The sequence below is a fragment of the Ictidomys tridecemlineatus genome, chromosome 1, assembly GCF_052094955.1.
Source record: "Ictidomys tridecemlineatus isolate mIctTri1 chromosome 1, mIctTri1.hap1, whole genome shotgun sequence".
Taxonomy (NCBI): domain Eukaryota; kingdom Metazoa; phylum Chordata; class Mammalia; order Rodentia; family Sciuridae; genus Ictidomys; species Ictidomys tridecemlineatus.
The window spans coordinates 53162953-53181927 of NC_135477.1; the positions used below are offsets into that span (position 1 = coordinate 53162953).

At 37.5% G+C, this 18975-nt stretch overlaps 1 protein-coding gene across 4 annotated transcripts in view; it reads left to right on the forward strand.

The window, feature by feature from the left end:
* Nucleotides 1-18975, forward strand: part of Pbld (phenazine biosynthesis like protein domain containing) — a 53999-nt gene that overhangs the window by 1318 nt on the left and 33706 nt on the right. Inside the window, exon 2 of one of the 4 annotated variants that reach the window (XM_078041303.1) lies at nucleotides 14058-14143. The exons of the other annotated variants lie outside the window; for them this stretch is intronic. The gene's annotated coding sequence lies outside the window, so the exon portion shown is untranslated. The remainder of the gene's footprint in view (nucleotides 1-14057; nucleotides 14144-18975) is intronic. 4 annotated transcript variants of the gene reach the window in all.

Here is an 18975-nt window from a genome sequence, read left to right on the forward strand (position 1 = left end):
AAAAGAAAAAAGAAAGTGTTGCGGCTGCCAATGTGTATACCAAGCCTGATTTCGGCTCTCGGGCTAACGTTTCTTTTCCCCTAACCACCACCACCCGGGAGGTGCCAGCCGCCCCCTAGCGGGCCTTGTTCAGGTGTGCAGCACAGGCCCACATTGATCAGAACCGCGTAGGTTCTGATTGATTTCCTATTTTCTCTCTATTAAAACCTAATTGACCAATCAGCGGCTCGTGGCTGTGGACTTGGACCCCCCCCCCCCACACACACACACATTTTTTTTTTAAATCAGTGCATTATAGTTGTACATATTGATGCATTTGCTATTACATATTCGTACTTGAACGCGATTACCCCCTCCCTCCCTACCTCCCACTTCTTGATATCATTCCTCTACTGATCTTCGTTTGGTTTTAGGAGCTATGGGATTGTTTTCTTTCTTTTCTTTTTTTTTTTAATATTTATTTTTTAGTTCTCGGCAGACACAACATCTTTGTTGGTATGTGGTGCTGAGGATCGAACCCGGGCTGCACGCATGCCAGGCGAGCGCGCTACCACTTGAGCCACATCCCCAGCCCTATAGGATTGTTTTCTAAATGGAGCTTTCCATTCTTGAAGATTGTTCTTAAAAGCTAATAAATACTTTTTACTGTGCTGTCATGCCATCAACATTCTCAATGATACATTATGGCCTTTTGTTTTTTAAAGTTTCAAAACAAAAGTGAAATTCTATGGGAAAGGTGAAAGGCACTCCGGTAAAGAGATGAAAGCAAATAAGTATATGCATGTAACTAACCTTGAAAGTCCAGCCAAGAGATTTTGGATCTTGTGTTACAGACTTGGGGAAGTCATTTAGGGATAGTAGGGGTGTTCGGAGTGTAGACAGATGAAGGATTTTTTCCCCCCTATGAGAACTTTAGTGTGTAATAAGGAGACAGGAAGCCAGTTACCTTGAAGTAATGGAAACTTCTATTTTATGGTTTATTATTATCTATTTCATGCGGTAGCGCAGGCCTGAATCCCAGCAGCTTGGCGGGCTGTTAGGAGGATCGCGAGTTCAAAGCCAGCCACCTCGAAAGCGAGGCACTAAGCAACTCATTGAGACCCTGTCTCTAAATAAAATACAAAATAGGGCTGGGATGTAGCTAAGTTCCCTTGAATTCAATCTTAGGTACCAAACAAACAAACAAACAAAACCCGACTAGTGCAGGGCATTAGGAATTGGCCAGGTCATGGTGCCCTACTGCCATTTTTCTTTTTCTTTTTTTTTTTTTAACCGATGGGCACTTAACCACTGAGCCACATCCGCACCACTATTTTTTTTTTTAAGATTGTTCTTAACAGCTAATAAATACTTTTTACTGTATATTTTTAGCCCCACCACCACCATTTTTTTTTTTAATTCTATTTAGAGAAAAGGTCTTGCTGAATTGTTTAGGGTCGGTAAATTGCTGAGGCTGGCTTTGAATTCGTGATCCTCCTGCTTCAGCCTGGGATTACAGGTGAGCTCCATCCATGCCAGGCCCCTACACCCATTCTTTAGTCCACCTTCTCAAATATTCCTTAGAGGGGAAGGAATAGTGTTATCATTCTTTAAAAAGATAAAAAAAAAAAAAAAACCCGAAGATGTTGTAATATGCAATTCATCGTCTTTATAGCCCTGAAAATTATTGTCATTCTACCAATGAGGTGCTTAGTTCCAGAGAAGTGAAAACTGCTGAATGACCAAGCTAAGATTGGAACCAAAAAGGTTTTACTCCAAGGGCCAGGGTCTAACGAAATTATTCGTGGTTACAAATAACTCATCTGTGCATTAATGGAACAGACCTAATTTTAGGCAAATTGAAGTTACTTTTCCTAAGGAACAATGGCTTTACCTCAGGAAACCTGAAGTAGTTCCAAGGTTATCTGTTGGAGACTTTTGAACAGGCCTAAAACTTGGTTGTCCTGGTTATCACTGACACTTTGCAGTACCCTTCTTTTTTATTTTTATTTTTTACTGTACTGGGATCCCCCACCTGTTTTTTTTTTTTTTTTTTTTTTATGAACTATAGATTGAAGACCAGGCCTGGAGTATGTTCTCCCTTTTAAAAAATAATTGCTGTCTAGCTCCCACACTAAAGATGGAGTTCTTCCCTTGGGTTCAAGTTACATTGCTACTTTATTCTTTCCATCTTTCAACCTGACTTGGTAGGTGGAATTCTGTAAACCCTTTCACTCCTTGCCTGAATTCAAATAATCTATTTACTGCCTGAATGAATTTGGCATTCTTTCCACATACCTTGTATGGTCATGGGTGACAGTCCTAAAATTATTCTAATGACATAAATGACTTTTCACCACCAAATGGTAATGTTTCCTTTGGGGTATTTTGGCCATATTTTCTTTGTATTGAGCACTCTGCCAGTGTTAAGATTAGGAAGGGCTTGGAGTTGGTTCATATATTCTTTTTTGTATTTTTTTTATTATTATTATAGCAAGTAGGAAGTTTTTAGCTAAAAATACCTTAAATAGGGATAAATGTAAATCTTATTGGGCTTCTTGTTTTACTGTTTTTCTCAAAGAAAAATAAATGTCTATCAACTAATTCCATTTGCAAGTCGAATCCTATAAATAAGGCTTGAGGAGACTGGCTTACTGCTCCTCTCTGATCTCTATAGAATTGTTTCTAGATCGATCTCTGAGGAACTGTTTCCATAGAGATGGTTAGACCTAAGGGCTCCCAGCTGCTTAGAGGATTTTTTTCTTCTTTGTCTTCCTTTCAGTCTTTGGGTGCTTTCCTATTAACATAGAGATCAGAGGGACTCTGAAGAGGCCATAATGAAAGAAAAGATGAAAAAGGAGAAGGAAATAGAAGTACCCACACCTCCCAGAGGAAAACAAGACAAGGAACACGTAATCGTGTGTTACACCATCAGGATGAAGCAGAGAGGAAAATTCCATGCAGAACCCAAGTGAAAAAGAAAGAGAAATTGAAAGAGATGGCACTCTTCTGGGGGGAAGTCTCATTAGTTAAAAAAACTGGTTTACAATAATTGTCCGTATACGGAGTTGGAATTGTGGCTCCTTGGTAGAGTGCTTGCCTCGTGTGAGGCACTGGGTTCGATTCTCAGCACTACATACATACATACATACATACATACATAAATCAAAGGTATTGTGTCCATCTACAACTAAAAAATATTTTTAAAAATTTTCCACATACTAATAGTGGCATTGTAAAGTATCATAAAAACAATTATGATAATTTCGCCTACATGAAAAACAAATTATCCAAAATCACATAAAACCCACAGAAACTTATCAGGACTATGTGTAATTAAGGTATTCAATGCTGTTTTTTTGTTTGTTTTGTTTTGTACTAGGGGTTGAAACGGGCTCTCACTAAGCCACATTCCCAGCCCGTTTTTTTTTTTGAGACAGGGTCTTAGTTGCTGAGCAACTTGCAATCCTTCTGCTTCAGACTCCCCATAACTGGGATTATAGGTGAGTGCCACTGCACCCTGCAAAGATATTTATTCAATGCCTTTTATACATTAAATCTGATTTACTAAGTCCCAAGTCTTTGTGAACCATTTATTCTTTGATTTATATCACATATATCTAATATCTTTATTTTTATTTTTTAATTTTTTTGCACTGGGGATTGAATCCAGGGGCACTTTGCCACCGAGCCACATCCCCAGCCTTTTTTTTTTCTCCCTCTTTTAATTATTATTATTATTGTTTTTGTTTTAATTGTTGATAGACCTTTATTTATTTATAGGTGGTGCTGAGAATCGAACCCAGTGCCTCACAAGTGCCAGGCAAGTGCGCTACCGCTGAGCCCCCGCCCTAGGCCTTATTATTATTATTATTATTATTATTTAAATATTTTTTGTAGTTGTAGATGGACAGTATACCTTTATTTTGTTTATTTTTATGGTGGTGCTGAGGATCGAACCCAGTGCCCCACACGTGCCAGGCAAGCACTCTGTCACTGAGCTACAACCCCAGCCCCTATTATTTATTGTTTTTAACATTTGCAATATGCATACTTGTTTACAAAATATACAAAGATTGGAAAATTCAACAATCAGCAAATAATGCAATTAAAAATTAATAAAAAACATAAACAGGTGTTTCACTGAAGAGGATAATCAAATGGCAAATAAGCATATGAAAAAATACCTAGTATTATTTGTTGTTAGAGAATTTCACATTAAAACCATAATGTGATACCTAAGAGATTGCCATGGTAATACACACACACACACACACACACACACACACACACACACACACACATGCATATATGTATAATTTTTTATTTGCAAAATAAAAAATGTTAACAAACAATAAAATAAATCTGTTGCTGTGTAGCATATGATAAATGAGAGAATTAACAATTGCAACAAAAGTATCCCAATGATCTTGTCTCTGATCCTGACAGCAGGACTATTCAACCCATTTTCCAAAATATTACATCATCAAACATATTGTTTACCCAGTTTCTCACTTGCTTTCAAATCAAGTGTTGTTTTTTTCAATAATATCAATAATTAATTTAATATAAATTATCTAGATATTATAATTAAAAGGTATAAGTATATAGTTATCATTTGCTTTTTACAACATATGTAAAAAGCAAACGATAAGTATGTGCTCTCTCTATATGTCACACTTTAAATATCAATACACCAATAAGTTAAAAACAAAAGAAGGGGAAAATAAGCATGAGAAATCTGAAGTAGAGCTATTAATATAAAATAAATTTCAAGAAAAAATATTTTCAGAGATATAGGAGAATATTTCATAACCATAATAGGGTAACTTCTTCAAGAAAGTATAATAATCCTAAATGTGTGCCTAATAACAAAACTCCAAAATACATGAAGAATAAATTAATAAAACTAGAAAAACAAATACAATCATATTTGGAGATTTTTTAAGCCCCCTCACTTTGCTGGAAGGAGTAATAATATAGAAGGCTTAACATTTTCAGCCACCTTGACCTATTATTTATTGAGAACTATACACAAAAATGACAAGAAGAAAATTAATAGGGATAGACTATATTCTGTCATAAAATGAACTTTTCAAGAAATTTTCAAAATTTGAAATTATGCAGACTGTGTTTCCTGCATGATTTATTAGAAATCAGTCACTTTAAGATATATAGAACTCCACCTTCACATCTCAACTACTTCAAAATTAAATATCACACTTATAAATATCTCACAAATAAGAAAGCCCAAGAAAAGTAAATAAAAAGTGCTTTGAACTAAGTGATAATAAAAGCTTAAAATATCAATTTCTGGAACGAATAGTACTCATACACACTCATAACTTAAAGTATTTGTATCAAAAAGAAGCTAGATTAACAAGTTATTTTCAGATTAGGTAGTAGGAAGGAAAAAAGAGTAGGAACAGAAATATGTAAAATAGAAAAGAAATAATACAGCTAGAAGTTGATAAAAATCTAACAAGTCTAATCAAGAAAAAATTCCAATGGAAAGGAAGCGATTAAAACAACTCTACAGATGCTAAAAATGTATTAAGTTAGTATTACATTGTATAATTGCAATCATATAGCTTACATAACTTGGTCTATTTTAGAGGATAGAAACCCCTGCTTGTTTACACAATCCGATCAGTGTGAGTGATACGTTTTTTCCCATCCTTTCACTTTCAGTCTGTGGATGTCTTTGCCTATGAGGTAAGTTTCTTGGAAACAGTATATTGTTGGCTCTTGTTTTTTAATCCACTCTGCCAGTCTCTGTCTTTTGATTGATGAGTTTAGGCTATTAATGTTCAAAGTTATTATTGAGATATGATTTGTATTCTGGGTCATTTTGGTTTATTTCTAGTTTTTAATGTGAATTGTTTCTCCTTTGATTGACTATTCCTTTAGTGTAATTTCTCCCTTCACTGGTTTTCACTTTTTTTTTTTTTCATTTCTTCTTCGTGGAATATTTTGTTAAATATTCTGGAAGTCCAAGCTTTCTGGTTGTGAATTCTTTTAATTTTTGTTTATCATAGAAGGTTTTTATTTCATCTTCAAGTCTGAAGCTTAATTTTGCTGGATATAGGATTCTTGATTGGTGTTCATTTTCTTTCAGAACTTGGTATATGTTATTCCAGGACCTCCTAGCTTTGAGGATCTGGGTTGAAAAATCAGCTGAGATCTGAATCGGTTTCTCCCTATGTATAATCTGATATTTTTCTCTCGAAGACTTTAAAATTTTATCTTTATTCTATATGCTAGGCATTTTTATTATAATGTGCCTTGATATGGGTTTGTTGTAATTTTGCACATTTGGGGTCCTGTAAGCTTCTTAGATTTTATTTTCCATTTCATTCTTTTATTTATTTATTTTTAGTTGCTCAAACATTACAATGATCTTGACATATCATATATCATACATTTGATTCAAATGGGGCATGAATTCTTATTTTTCCCAAGTGTATAGATTGCAGGATCACATTGGTTATACAGCCACAATTATACATACTGCCATACTAGTGTCTGTTGTATTCTGCTGTCCTTCCTATCTCCTTCCTAACCCCCCTCCCCTCCCTTCTCCTCCCATCAACTCTCTCTACCCTATCTACTGTAACTCATTTCTCTCTCTCTTTTTTTCCCTTCCCCCTCACATCCTCTTATATGTAATTTTGTATAACAATGAGGGTCTCCTTCCATCTTCCGTGCAATTCCCCTTCTCTCTCCCATTCCCTCCCACCTCTTGTCCCAGTTTAATGGTAATTTTCTTCTTCTCATGCTCTTCCTCCCTGCTCTGTTTTGAGTCACCCTCTCATATCAAAGAAGACATTCGGCATTTATTTTTTAGGGATTGGCTAACTTCACTTGGCATAATCTGCTCTAATGCCATCCATTTCCCTCCAAATGCCATGATTTTGTTATTTTTTTAGTGCTGAGTAATATTCCATTGTGTTTAAATGCCACATTTTTTTTTTATCCATTCATCTATTGAAGGGCATCTAGGTTGGTTCCACAGTCTAGCTATTGTGAATTGTGCTGCTATGAACATTGATGTAGCTGTATCCCTGTAGTATGCTTTTTTTTTTTTTTTAAGTCTTTTGGGAATAGTCTGAGAAGGGGTTCCATTTCATTCTTTAGCTTTGGCAAATTTTCTGATATGATTTCCTTGAAAAGATTGTGCATTTCTTTGATTTGTATCTCTGTGCCCTTATCTATCCCAATAAATCTTAAATTTGGTCTTTTCATGTTATCACATAATTCTTGGAAGTTCTGTTCATGATTTCTTAACATTTTCTCTCCATGGTCAACTGTATTTTCAAAATTATATATTTTGTGTTCATTGCCTGAGGTGCTGTCTTGCAAGTAGTCTAGTCTCTTGATGATGCTTTCTATTATTGTTTCCTTCAAGGATTCTGTTGGTTTTTTCCCCAAGAGACTCTCTTTATTGAAGTGATTTTTTGCTACTTGTATTTGATTTCTTACATCATCCTTTACTTTGCAGATCAATTTAACTATGTACATTTTAAACTCCTTCTCTGGCATTTCTTCCACTGTGGTATCTATTCTGTTATTGGAGTATCTTGGTTTGCTTGGGGTAATTTGTTCCCTTGTTTTTTCATGTTGTTTGTGTGTCTACCCATCAAACAGTATGGATCTGAAGCATAATAATAACAACAACTAATGCATACAATTTATAGCACTAAGCCAAATAGTTTCTACTATGATGTCCACAGTGTTAATTATCACAATAAACAGAAATGATATGATCAGTTATGCCTATAAAAAAATAGCACGTTTGCAAAAGGGTTTACATTTTCAAACGGTGGATGGGGAGAGAATAGAAGTGATATAGGATGTGATGATTATGAGGGAGGAGGAGTAGAAGACAGAAGTAAAAGATTAAAGAAGAGTGAAAGAATGATAGGGATTGGGGCTGGGGATGTGACTCAAGCGGTAGCACGCTCGCCTGGCATGCTTGTGGCCCGGGTTTGATCCTCAGTACCACATACAAACAAAGATGTTGTGTCCACTGAAAACTAAAAAATAAATATTAAAAAATTCTCTCTCTCTCTCTCGAAAAAAAAAAAAGAATGATAGGGATTGGCTGTTACAAGAAAAGAGAATCAAGAGAGAAACAGGAGAAAAATTATACATAAAGCAAAAATTTAAATAAAAGGAATTTAAAATAAAAGACTACAAAACAAAACTAAAATATACTAATCAAATATCCTAGTTCACAAAAAAACTAGTCCATGTAAAATAATTGGCTTCAAAAATGCTAGAGATGAGGGGAAAAAAAAGGAAACTATATACAATGTTCACGTACCAATTAAGGTCACAATTAAACAGTGAAAAAAATTAAAAACATCTTGATGAAAATTAAAAAAAATTTTTTTTATTGGAGTTCAAAATATTCTCAGCTTCTCTTCTCAGAAGTTTCAGGTGGGGTCTTATGGAGTGTGATTTTCCACCCTCTGGATTGCTGGAGTCAGAGAGGTGATCCTGCAGGTGGAATTCCTAGAGACAAGGTTTAGCCTTAGGTTGGCTCCAGGCTCTTTGCTGAATGCCAATAGGTCTGGAGTTTTAAAATCAGCACACCTCCAGCTCCCAGTACTTGCTCGTCCATGCTGGAGAACTTTACCCTAGGGCTTCCCTGGGTTTCACTTGTGTGGTGGGTGGAGCCCATTCTTAGTCCCCTATGTCACCTGCAGACCCCACGTTTCTTGGTCTTGGGTTCAGTCTCCAATTTCTCCTGCCCTGGCCCTTCTGAGTTGCTGGCCAGATGTGAGTTCCTGGCCAGATAGGTCTCTCCCAGCCAGTCTTGCAAGCAGTCGGGTTCGAGGGAGAGGGGTAGAGCTGGATGGGTTTCCTCGACCAGTTGTACCTTGTGTAAACATCTCTACATGTTTGATTTTCTTCTTGTCACTTAAGTGCACTCTATGTCATGCAGCATGTGTTTACTGAGCTTTTATTTTGGGCCAAAGTCAGGTTTTCCAGGAATCAATTGGCTTCCTCAGTTGAGGGCTCCAGTGCTGCCACTGCAAATGGTTCCTTCATTTGTCCTCCATATGCTGCCTGGAGAGATAGTGGCTTCTTTTCCCACACTCGGATGTCCTGCAGGACATTCTTCAGGTTTGTTGGGCAATGTCCTTAGTCTCCAAATGCTCAGTACCCAGACTCAGGCCTTCCAAAAGTGCAGGTTCCTTTAATTCCCTTATCTTCTACTATGCTCACAGAGGGACCTCTCTGGCTAGAGCTTCTGGCCTCCCTGTGGCCTTCTCTGTGTCACCAGGAATTTCTTCCTTATTTTATTATGTACAACCTCCTGTGTCCCCAATCTGCTTTGAATGTCCAGTTTTAGTTTCCAGTAAACTCCCTTCTCTCTTTTTTATGTTCACTTACTTTGTGGAGAAGCTGCCTGTTTTCTAAGTTTTATGCCCCGGAGCATCCAGAAACTCTACCCTCTCTATTCTGCCATCTTGGATCTCCCTTTTTAAAATTTTTTGTTTTGAGATGGGGCCTCGCTAAGTTACTTAGGGCCCCCATAAGTTGCAGAGGCTGGCCTTGAACTTGCTATGGAATCATAGGCATGTGTCCATAGGCCTGGCTGTACCTACTGTCTTTGGAAAGCACTGATCTCCTTTGGCATGATTTAACGTTGTGTCTCAAGATAAGGATTAATTACATTTTTTCTTCCTGAGACTTTTATTTCTCTGAGTCACCTAAGTGTTCATTGTGGGACTATGGAAACCAAAAGGCCTCATTGAAATTTAATAATTAGGATATTAAGTAAACAAATAGAAACTCAAAAGGAAGAAAGAACCTAACACATTCTTTCTCTAATGTTTGAAAATAATTAAAAGTATCCAACATTCTTTCTAATCCCCTGGATTACTGTGAATGCCAAGGAAAACAACTACAGAAGACAATTAAAGACTATAAATCAAATTTTGGTACTGCTTTTAATATGTTAAAGCACATTAATGACTTAGAAAATATAGCATAGATAATAGATTCTCCTACCATAGTTTAAAGCTTAATATAAAAATATAGTTTTCATTATATATATGTACCTATGCCTGTCAGTCTCAAACAGTGATGGTCACACTGGTAGCAGAGGCACTTTAAGTGATTCATTTCCAAGTCTAGTCTAGAAAAGTTATTATTTTGTGGACCAAGAAACTAAAGAATAATTGGGAATAATTGGAGAAAATGTTCTAAGTTTACAAAAAAAAAATAAATAAATAAAATTTAGAATTGCCCTCATCATCAAGGAGACAGGCCTAGGTCCCAATCCTAGTTCTGGCATTTACATACCAGCTCCCAGTTAGTTGATTCTGTAGTAGTTAACTTTTTTGAACCTCAGTTTCTTAATTTCTAAAATGGGTTATTAGGTTATTATACAGGGTAGTGATTAGAAGTTAAAATATTAATAACCCTAGTCCTATGCTGTTACTTGTAGTTGTTATGGCACTGTTAATAAATTTGGTTCTCTCTCTCTCTCTCTCTCTCTCTCTCTCTCTTTTTTTTGGTACTGGGGATTGAACTCAGGGGCACTTAATCACTGAGCCACATTCCTCAGTCCCATTTTGTATTTTATTTAGAGACAGGGTCTCACAGAGTTTCTTAGACCCTCGCTGTTGCTGAGGCTGGCTTTGAACCTGTGATTCTCCTGTCTCAGCCTCCTAAACTGCTGGGATTACAGATGTGTGCCACTACACTGGTTTACCCCTTTTTATTTTTTATTTTGAGCTAGGGTTTTGCTAAGTTGCTGAGGCTGGCCTTGAACTTGCCATCCTCTTGCCTTAGCCTCCCAAGTTGCTGGAATTACAGGCATGTACCACTGAGTCTGTCTCTTTAGTTCATTTAAAAAAAATAAATTTAGAGGGGCTGTGGCTGTGACTCAGTTGTAGAGCTCTTGCCTAGCATGTGTGAGGCACTGAGTTTGATCCTCAGCACCACATAAAAATAAATAAAATAAAGATATTATGTGCATCTACAACTAAGAAAAATATTTTAAAAATAATAGTAATTATTTTAGAAATTTTACAATAGTGGCGATGCCTGCTTTTAATCCCAGCAATTTTGGAAGTCTGAAACAAGAAAATCACAAGTTTCCAGAGCACCCTGGGCAATTTAGCAAGACCCTGTCTCAAAATTTAGAAAAGGGGTAGGGTTCAATCCCAGGATCAAAATGAGAAGAAAAGAAAATCACAATAGTAATTGATTTACCAAAAACTGTCCTCAAAAAATGTGCAGAAAATTCCTATATACATCTTTACTCAGCTTCCTCTGTTGTTAACATCTTTCATCATTTATGTTACATTTGTGACATCTAATGAACTAATATTGGTCTATTGGAGAATGTTCCATGTGCACTTGAGAAGAATGTGTTGTCTACTGTTTTGGTTAGCTTTTTTTTGCTGCTGTGACTAAATGGCCTGAGCAGCACAACTGTAGAGAGGAGGAAAAGTTTATTAGAGGGCTTACAGTTTCAGATGTCTGATTCCATAGAAGGCTGGTTCTGTTCCGTTCCTCAGGGTTCAAGGTGAGGCTAAACATCATGGCAGGAGAGTGTGGCAGAAGGAAGCAGTTCACATCATCAAAAAGCAGAGATATTATAGGGACAGATGAGGCAAGACACTGAAGACAGCAGGAAACAGTTTTATTTGGCTGCAGCCAGGTTCAGAGGGCACAGCTTTTGCTGTAATCAATCAATCCCCTGAACCCCGAGTTCAGGCAATTTCAGAATTTTATACCCAAAATGTAAGGAGAGGGGCTCAGAAGTTCACAGTCTGCAGAAGTTCACATAAAAGCAGCTTTTTCTGTCACTGTTCTGGGCAAGTTAACCCTTCAAGGATAGTGCCTGAGAAGGGGAGAGCTTCTTCTCTCCTTCTTTCCTCCCCCTGCCAGCTGTTACCAAGAAGCCCAATTGGTGAAGCCTCAGCTCAAGGCCAGAGGCCTTGTTTACACATTTCTTCAAACTTCTATACTGGATACATGTTTGTGAAAAACGAGTAAGGGAGTTTCCAATACCTGGAGTGCTGATTTCTTCCTGGCCAGTGGCCAAGTAAAACAGGGCAACATGAAAATAGGAAGTTTATCTACATTGAACTCTTTTGCAGAGACTCTTTTGCTGACAGTCCTAAAATCAGCCATGGTGAGGATTTCTGGAGAAGCCCAGTTAAGAAAGGGGGTGCCACTACAAAGAGAGGAAGGCTGGGGCTGCAGCTCAGTGGTAGAGCACCTACCTTGCATGTGTGAGGCATGGGTTGGATCCTCAGCACCACATAAAAATAAATAAATAAAGATATCGTGTCCATCTTCAAGAAGAAGAAGAGGAGGAGGAGGAGGAGGAGGAGGAGGAGGAGGAGGAGGAGGTCTCTATTTGCCAGCCACACCCTACCACTTCAGTTACTACTCAGTTAATCCCTATCAGAGGATTAATTCACTGATTGGATTAAGACTTTCACAACCCAATCACTTCTCCTCTGAACCTTCTTGCATTACACATGAGCTTTTGGGGGGTACCTCACATACAAACCATACTATCTACTGTTGTGAAGCATTCTACAAATGTTATCTTCTTTTCTTTCTTTTTTTTTTTTTTTTTGGTGGTGGGAATTGAACCCAGGTACATGCTACGTACATGTTTTACCACAAAGTATATTATGTCCCAAGTATCTCTACAAATATCTTCTAGGCCTAGAGGGCCTAATACTATAAAGTATTACTGAAGTCTTCTTTTTTCTTATTGATCTGTGTAGTTTTATCCGCTATTGAAAGTGGGCTTAGAAATCTCCAATTGTCATTGTTGAATTGTCTATTTCTTCCTTCAATGTGATGAGTTTTGCTTCATGTATTTTGGGACTTTTTCAGGTGCATATATGTTTATAATTATCCTATCTTCAGTTAATCCCTGTATTATTATAAAACATTCTTCTTTGTTTCTATTCACAACTTTTATATTGACATCTATTTTGTCTGATATTAGTAAAACCACTCTGGCTCCTCCACTCCCTCAGTATGAGAAAACACACACACACACACATACACAAGTACACACATATTGGGGTTTGAACCTATGGCCTGTGCATGCTAGGCAGGCACTCTACTGGAGTTATTTCCCCAGCATTTTTAAATTTTATTTTAAGATATGGTCTTGCTGAGTTGCCCAGGTTGGCCTACAATTGAGATCTTCCTGCCTCAGACTCTGGAGTAGTTAGAATCACAGGTGTGAGCCACCACCCCTGGCTCTAGTATGAGTCTTTTAATGCAGACTGATGCTGAGGATATCTGAGAGATTTCCTAGTCCCATTACAGTTGCTAGGGTTCTCTTCAGTTTATACCTCATCAGGCTTATTAGCAAGAAGCACATTCTGCCATACATTAAACTCCTTAGGTTCACTTCTGCATCATTTCTATTTTATTATTATTATTATTATTATTATTTTTAATGTGATGCTGGGGATTGAACCCAGGGCCTTGTGCACGTGAGGCAAGCACTCTATTACCTGAGCTATATCCCCAGCCCCTCTGTAATGGTTTCTATTATTTATAGCCAGATTAAAATATGGTTTAATGTCCAATGAAATGTTTTTCCTGATTCAACCCTCCTGGGTTGATGGTTGATGTCATGTTTTTGTTGGTGATTACAACTTGCCACAAATGTTTGTCTAGGTTTTCCTTGCTGATCTCAATCAGGTCATCTACTTTCCAAATATCTGGGAGGTTTCAGTTTGGAAATTCTTTTGTCACCCATGGCTCTGCTTCTTGTTCCAACTTGAAGGGTTTGGAAATGAAATGCCCAAGAATGTATTCATTTTCTTAACTCTTCAGCACAGAGGACTCTGGAATCATAGCTCAGTGATACAGAATCCAACTCCAGAGCCTATGGAGAACCTTAGGGAGAGTCACAGGGTCAGGAATTTCTGGGCTGAAGATGGCAGAGTGGGCCTGGCTTTCTTTGATTATTCCTTGCAAGTTTTGTTTTCAACCTATTTGTGCTTTTGAATCTAAAGTTTCTTAGAGAAAGAATTTGGTTTTTTTTCTATTTTTTGTTTTGTTTTGTTTTACAGTAAATCCCCAGCCCATTTAAGTTACCCAGACTGACCTTAAACTTGCTATTCTCCTGCATCAGCCTCCTGAGTCACTGGTTTTACTGGTAAGTGCCACCACACCTGGCTGGTTAGATCATTTAAAAAAATCTATTCTGCTTCACTGGGGATATAGCTTAGTGGTAGACTGCTTGCTTAGCCTGCAGGAAGCCTTGAGTTCAATCCTCCCTGCCCCACACCCCAAAAACCATTCTGCTGATCTCTGCCCTTTAATTGGAGAGTTGATCCATTAATCACTTGTATGACAGGGTTTATATCTACGTTTGTAATATTTCTTTTCTATATATCTTTTTGATTTGTTTTTTTGAGATGGGGTATTCCTATGTTGCCCAGGCTGACCTCAAGTGTACCATGCTCCTGTCTAAGCCTCCCAAATAACTAGAATTATAGGCTTGTGCCATACAACTCACTTCTATATATCTTATGTCTTTATGGTTAATTGTTCTATTTTTCAATTTCTTTAATTTGTTCATTTTTGGTTGTGCTGCAGATCAAACTCAGGAACTTGTTCATATTAGCAGGTACCATACTGAAAGCAAAGGACAACTTCTAAATGAACCCTGTATCTTCACTTGCTTTTAGCTATTTGTGTTTAGTTGATCTTAAAAATTACTAATTTGGGCCAGGCATAGTGGCACAGGCCTGTAATCTCAGGGACTTGGGAGGCTGAGGCAGGAGGATCACGAGTTTGAGGCCCTAAGCAACTTAGTGAGACCCTATTTCAAAAATAAAAAAATAAAAATGGCTAAGGTTGTGGCTCAGTGGTAAAGTTCCCTTGGGTTCAATCTCCAATACCAAAAACAGACAAACAAACAACAACAAAACCCCCTAATTTTGAAGGTCACACAGCTGAGCAATATTTTGTTAATCTTCCATTATCTTTGCTATAGATAAAACACCTCTGATATGTGGATCATAATGCTAATGGTTGCCAAGGTTACTTTTCTAGGTCTTGAAGGCCACTTTTGTTGAAACCACTGACTCTTCACTTGGGCCTGTGCAGGTGTTTAGTAGGTGAGCTTTTGATGTCAGATGGCCAAAAGCTTCATCCTCAGATCATGTTAAAGCTGTCATTTTCTGGACATGTGATCCTGTGAAAAGCCATGAAGTTTCCTTACAAATGTGCAGATCACTGATTACTTCACCTCCAATCATCTTTACCTATGCCTTAAATCAGCCTGTTTCTTTATCTCATAAATAAACCCCATCTTCAGAGAGGTGGGTTTCCATATTCAGCTGCTTTATGAATTCTTTCTCTTTCGAAAAACTCAGTGATTAGCATACTGTGCAGCTGGCAAATGGGCTTGGTTTGGTAACATTATTACTGAACTACATACTTAGCTCCTACTTCCTTTTCATTCTTTCTTTTCTTTTCTTTTTTGGTACCAGGAATTGAACTCAGGGGTACTTGCCTACTACTGAGCCACATGCCCAGCCCTATTTTGTGTTTTATTTAAAGACAGGGTCTCTGAGTTGCTTAGCACCTTGTTTTTGCTAAGGCTGGTTTTGAACAGCTGATCTCCTGTCAGCCTCTAGAGTTGCTGGGATTACAGGCATGCGCCACCACGTCTGGCCCTAGGAAACTCTTAATTTATCCTTTGCTTTAAAAATTTTTCTGGAGATTCCTGGCACAGTGGCGCTTACCTGTAATCCCTGCAGTTTGGAGCCTGAGGCAGGAGCATCACAAGTTCAAAGCCAGCCTCAGCAAAAGCGAGGCACTAAGCAACTCAGTGAGACCCTATCTCTAAAGAAAATACAAAATAGGGCTGGGGAATGTGGCTCAGTGGTTGAGTGCTCCTGAGTTCAATCCCTGGTATCCCGCTTCTTCCCCTCAAAAAGTTTTGCTGGATATGATTCCTTGGTTGACAATCTTTTGTTTGTTTGCTTATTTTTCAGTCTATATTCTTTCTCATCATATATCATTTTACTCTATTCTGGCATTAAGAGAAATCAGCTTTTAATCTTTTTATGGATCAGTCTTCCATGACGAATCATTTCTCTCTTGCTTTTTTTTTTTTATCTTTATTTATTTATTTGTATGTGGTGCGGTGGATCAAACCCAGTACCTCACATGTGTGAGGCAAATGTTCTACCATTCAGCCACAAATCCAGCCCTCTCTTGCTGTTTTCATGTCACTCTTTTTTTTTTTTTGTCATTTTCATTGTCATTTACAGTTTGATCATGATGTGTCTAGGGTATAGATTGCTTTGAGTTTATGCTACTTGGGATATGCCTCTTGGCTGTGGAGATTAATATTTTACATCAAATTTGGGAAGCTTTTGGCCATTATTTCTTCAAGTACTTTCTCTGCCACTTTCTCTCCAGTCTTCTGGGACTCTCATTGTGCATATTATGGGGTACTTGATGTTGCCTCAGATCTCAGGCTCTATTCCTCCTCCTCCTCCTCCTCCTCCTCCTCCTCCTCCTCCTCCTCCTCCTCCTCCTCGTTTCTCAGACTGGATAATCTCAATTGATGTATATTCATATTCACTAGCTTTTTATTTTGTCTGGTTAAATCTTCTGTTGTGCACTTCTGGTTAATTTTCCATTTCAGTTACTATACTTTTCAGTTTCTAAAATTTCTACTTGGTTCTTTTAATAATAATAATATCTCTTTTTATTGATATTCTCTACTTGGATAGGCCTGATTCTCATAATTTTCTTTTCTCATACTTTTTTTTTTAGTTCTTCAGACATATAATTTCCTTCTGTTTCTTGGAACATATTTAAAATAGTAGATTTCATGTTTTTGTCTAATAATTCCAACATTTGAGCTCCTAGAGGGACAATTTCTATTGATTGCTCTTTTCTCTTTACATGTCATATTTTCTCATTGCTTTGCATGTTTCATTATTCATTGTTGAAATCTAGAAAATATACATAATGTTGCATCTCTGGATATCAGATTCTCCCTTTCCCATTATTTGTTGTTATTGTCATTTATCTAGTGACTTTCTCTGAAGTCTGTGTTCTTTGGTGAATGTCTCTAGTTTGAGTGTCTGAAGTCTCTAGTTTGTTAGCTTGGCATTAGCTAATAATTAGACAGAGATTTTGTTAAATCCCAAGAACCAATATGTCTCCCAGTGTTTGCTGAAGGACTGACTCAGTGTGTGTGTTTTGGGTCACACCTTCAATACTCAGTCAGAGGTGACAACTTTGCCTTAGCTTTCACTTTCTGCTTGTACCAAGTCTTTAGGTCAGCCAGATGTTAAAGTGTAGGGTATCTCAGGTCTTTACGTACATAATTTTAGGATATATTCAGAGTCCTTTTCATGTGTTTTGCCTTCTAAATTCCCAGGAATATGTCAGAACTTTTCTTTTTCTTTTCTCTTTTCTCTCCCTCTCTCTTTCAGAGACCAAGACCTCATATGTGCTAGGCAAGTGCTCTACCACTGAGATCATCTGCAGCCATGTCAGGGCTTTTTTTAAAAAATTAATTAATTCGTTATTTTTAATTAGGTATATATTACAGCAAAATTCATTTTGGTTCTTTGTACACAATTGCAGCACAACTTTTTATTTCTCTGGTTGTACAAGATGTAGAGTCACGCCATATGTGCAGTCCTACCTAGGATAATGATGTCCATCTCACTCCACCATCTTTCCTGACCCCATTCCCCCACCCCCACCCCTCAGAGCTTTAAAAAAATTTTTTTTTTAGTTGTCAATGGACTTTATTTATATGCAGTGCTGAGAATTTAACCCAGCTCCTCATAAACCAGGCAAGTATGCTACCTCTGAGCCACACCCCAGCCCATGTCAAAGCTTTTTAAAACCCCTTTTTAAAACCCCTTCTGGATATCACATTCCCCTGCTATTCATTAGGCCTGTAGTTTCCCCCAGTTGTTATCCACTGACTCAGGATGTTATTAAAGAATGCTGCTGATTGTTTTTGACATACAACACTGGAAAAAGGGCTTTTTGCACCAGGTGAACTCTGAATCAGGTCAATAAAGACAAGGGTTGTTATTGGGCTCTACCAAGGAGATCTCAGGTAAAATAATGATAATTATTTATGAATGGGGCTTTCAAGAAACTTCAACCATATCTTGACTTTTGCAATTGGTTGTTGGGCAATTACAGGATGGTAGTTTCCAAGGTGACCCATGAAGTTGAGGAGAGAGGATGAGATAGGGCAACTTAAAATGCTGAAAAGCTCATTGATCTTATTGAGAGTCATGCTTCCCCTGCCCCCTCAAGTGCTGGAGATCAAATCCACAGCCTTCCCCATGTTAGCTAGGCAAGTTCTCAACTACTGAGCTATACCCCAGCCCACACATTTTATGAATAAACATTTTCCTTAAATATATTAACATTATGAACTACATTAATGGATATTCTAATATTGAATACTCTTGCATTCCTGGAATAAACCTTTAGGAACTTTGTTTTAAGAAGGGAATGGGGAAAGTTTACAATAAAAGGGGGAAAAAAAAGAATCTAGGACTGGGAAAGTAGCTCAGTGGTAGAGCACTTGCCTAGGATGTCCAAGGTCCTTTTTCAATCCCTAGCACCACAAGAACAAATAAATAAAAACTAAACAAATGGCAAACTTCAGTTACTTCATTTTTGTTCAGGGCTAGCTTTGGGTTCAAGAGGTGCAAAATCAACTACTTTTATAATTCTCCTCTTTTGAGCTTTTCCCCCCACCAAATTGGTCATATCTGAAATCATACAAAAATGACTATGAAAAATAATGTGAATGTTAAAAAGAATGAGTTGTGTACTCTTAAGAAATAAGGAATATAACTCTGTGTAATAACATGGAATGTGCCTACCGTATATTATTATATACTAAGTTGTTATACATATATAACAATATATGGTAGGCACATTCCATGTTATTACACATTGTTACATTCCTTATATACTAAGTTG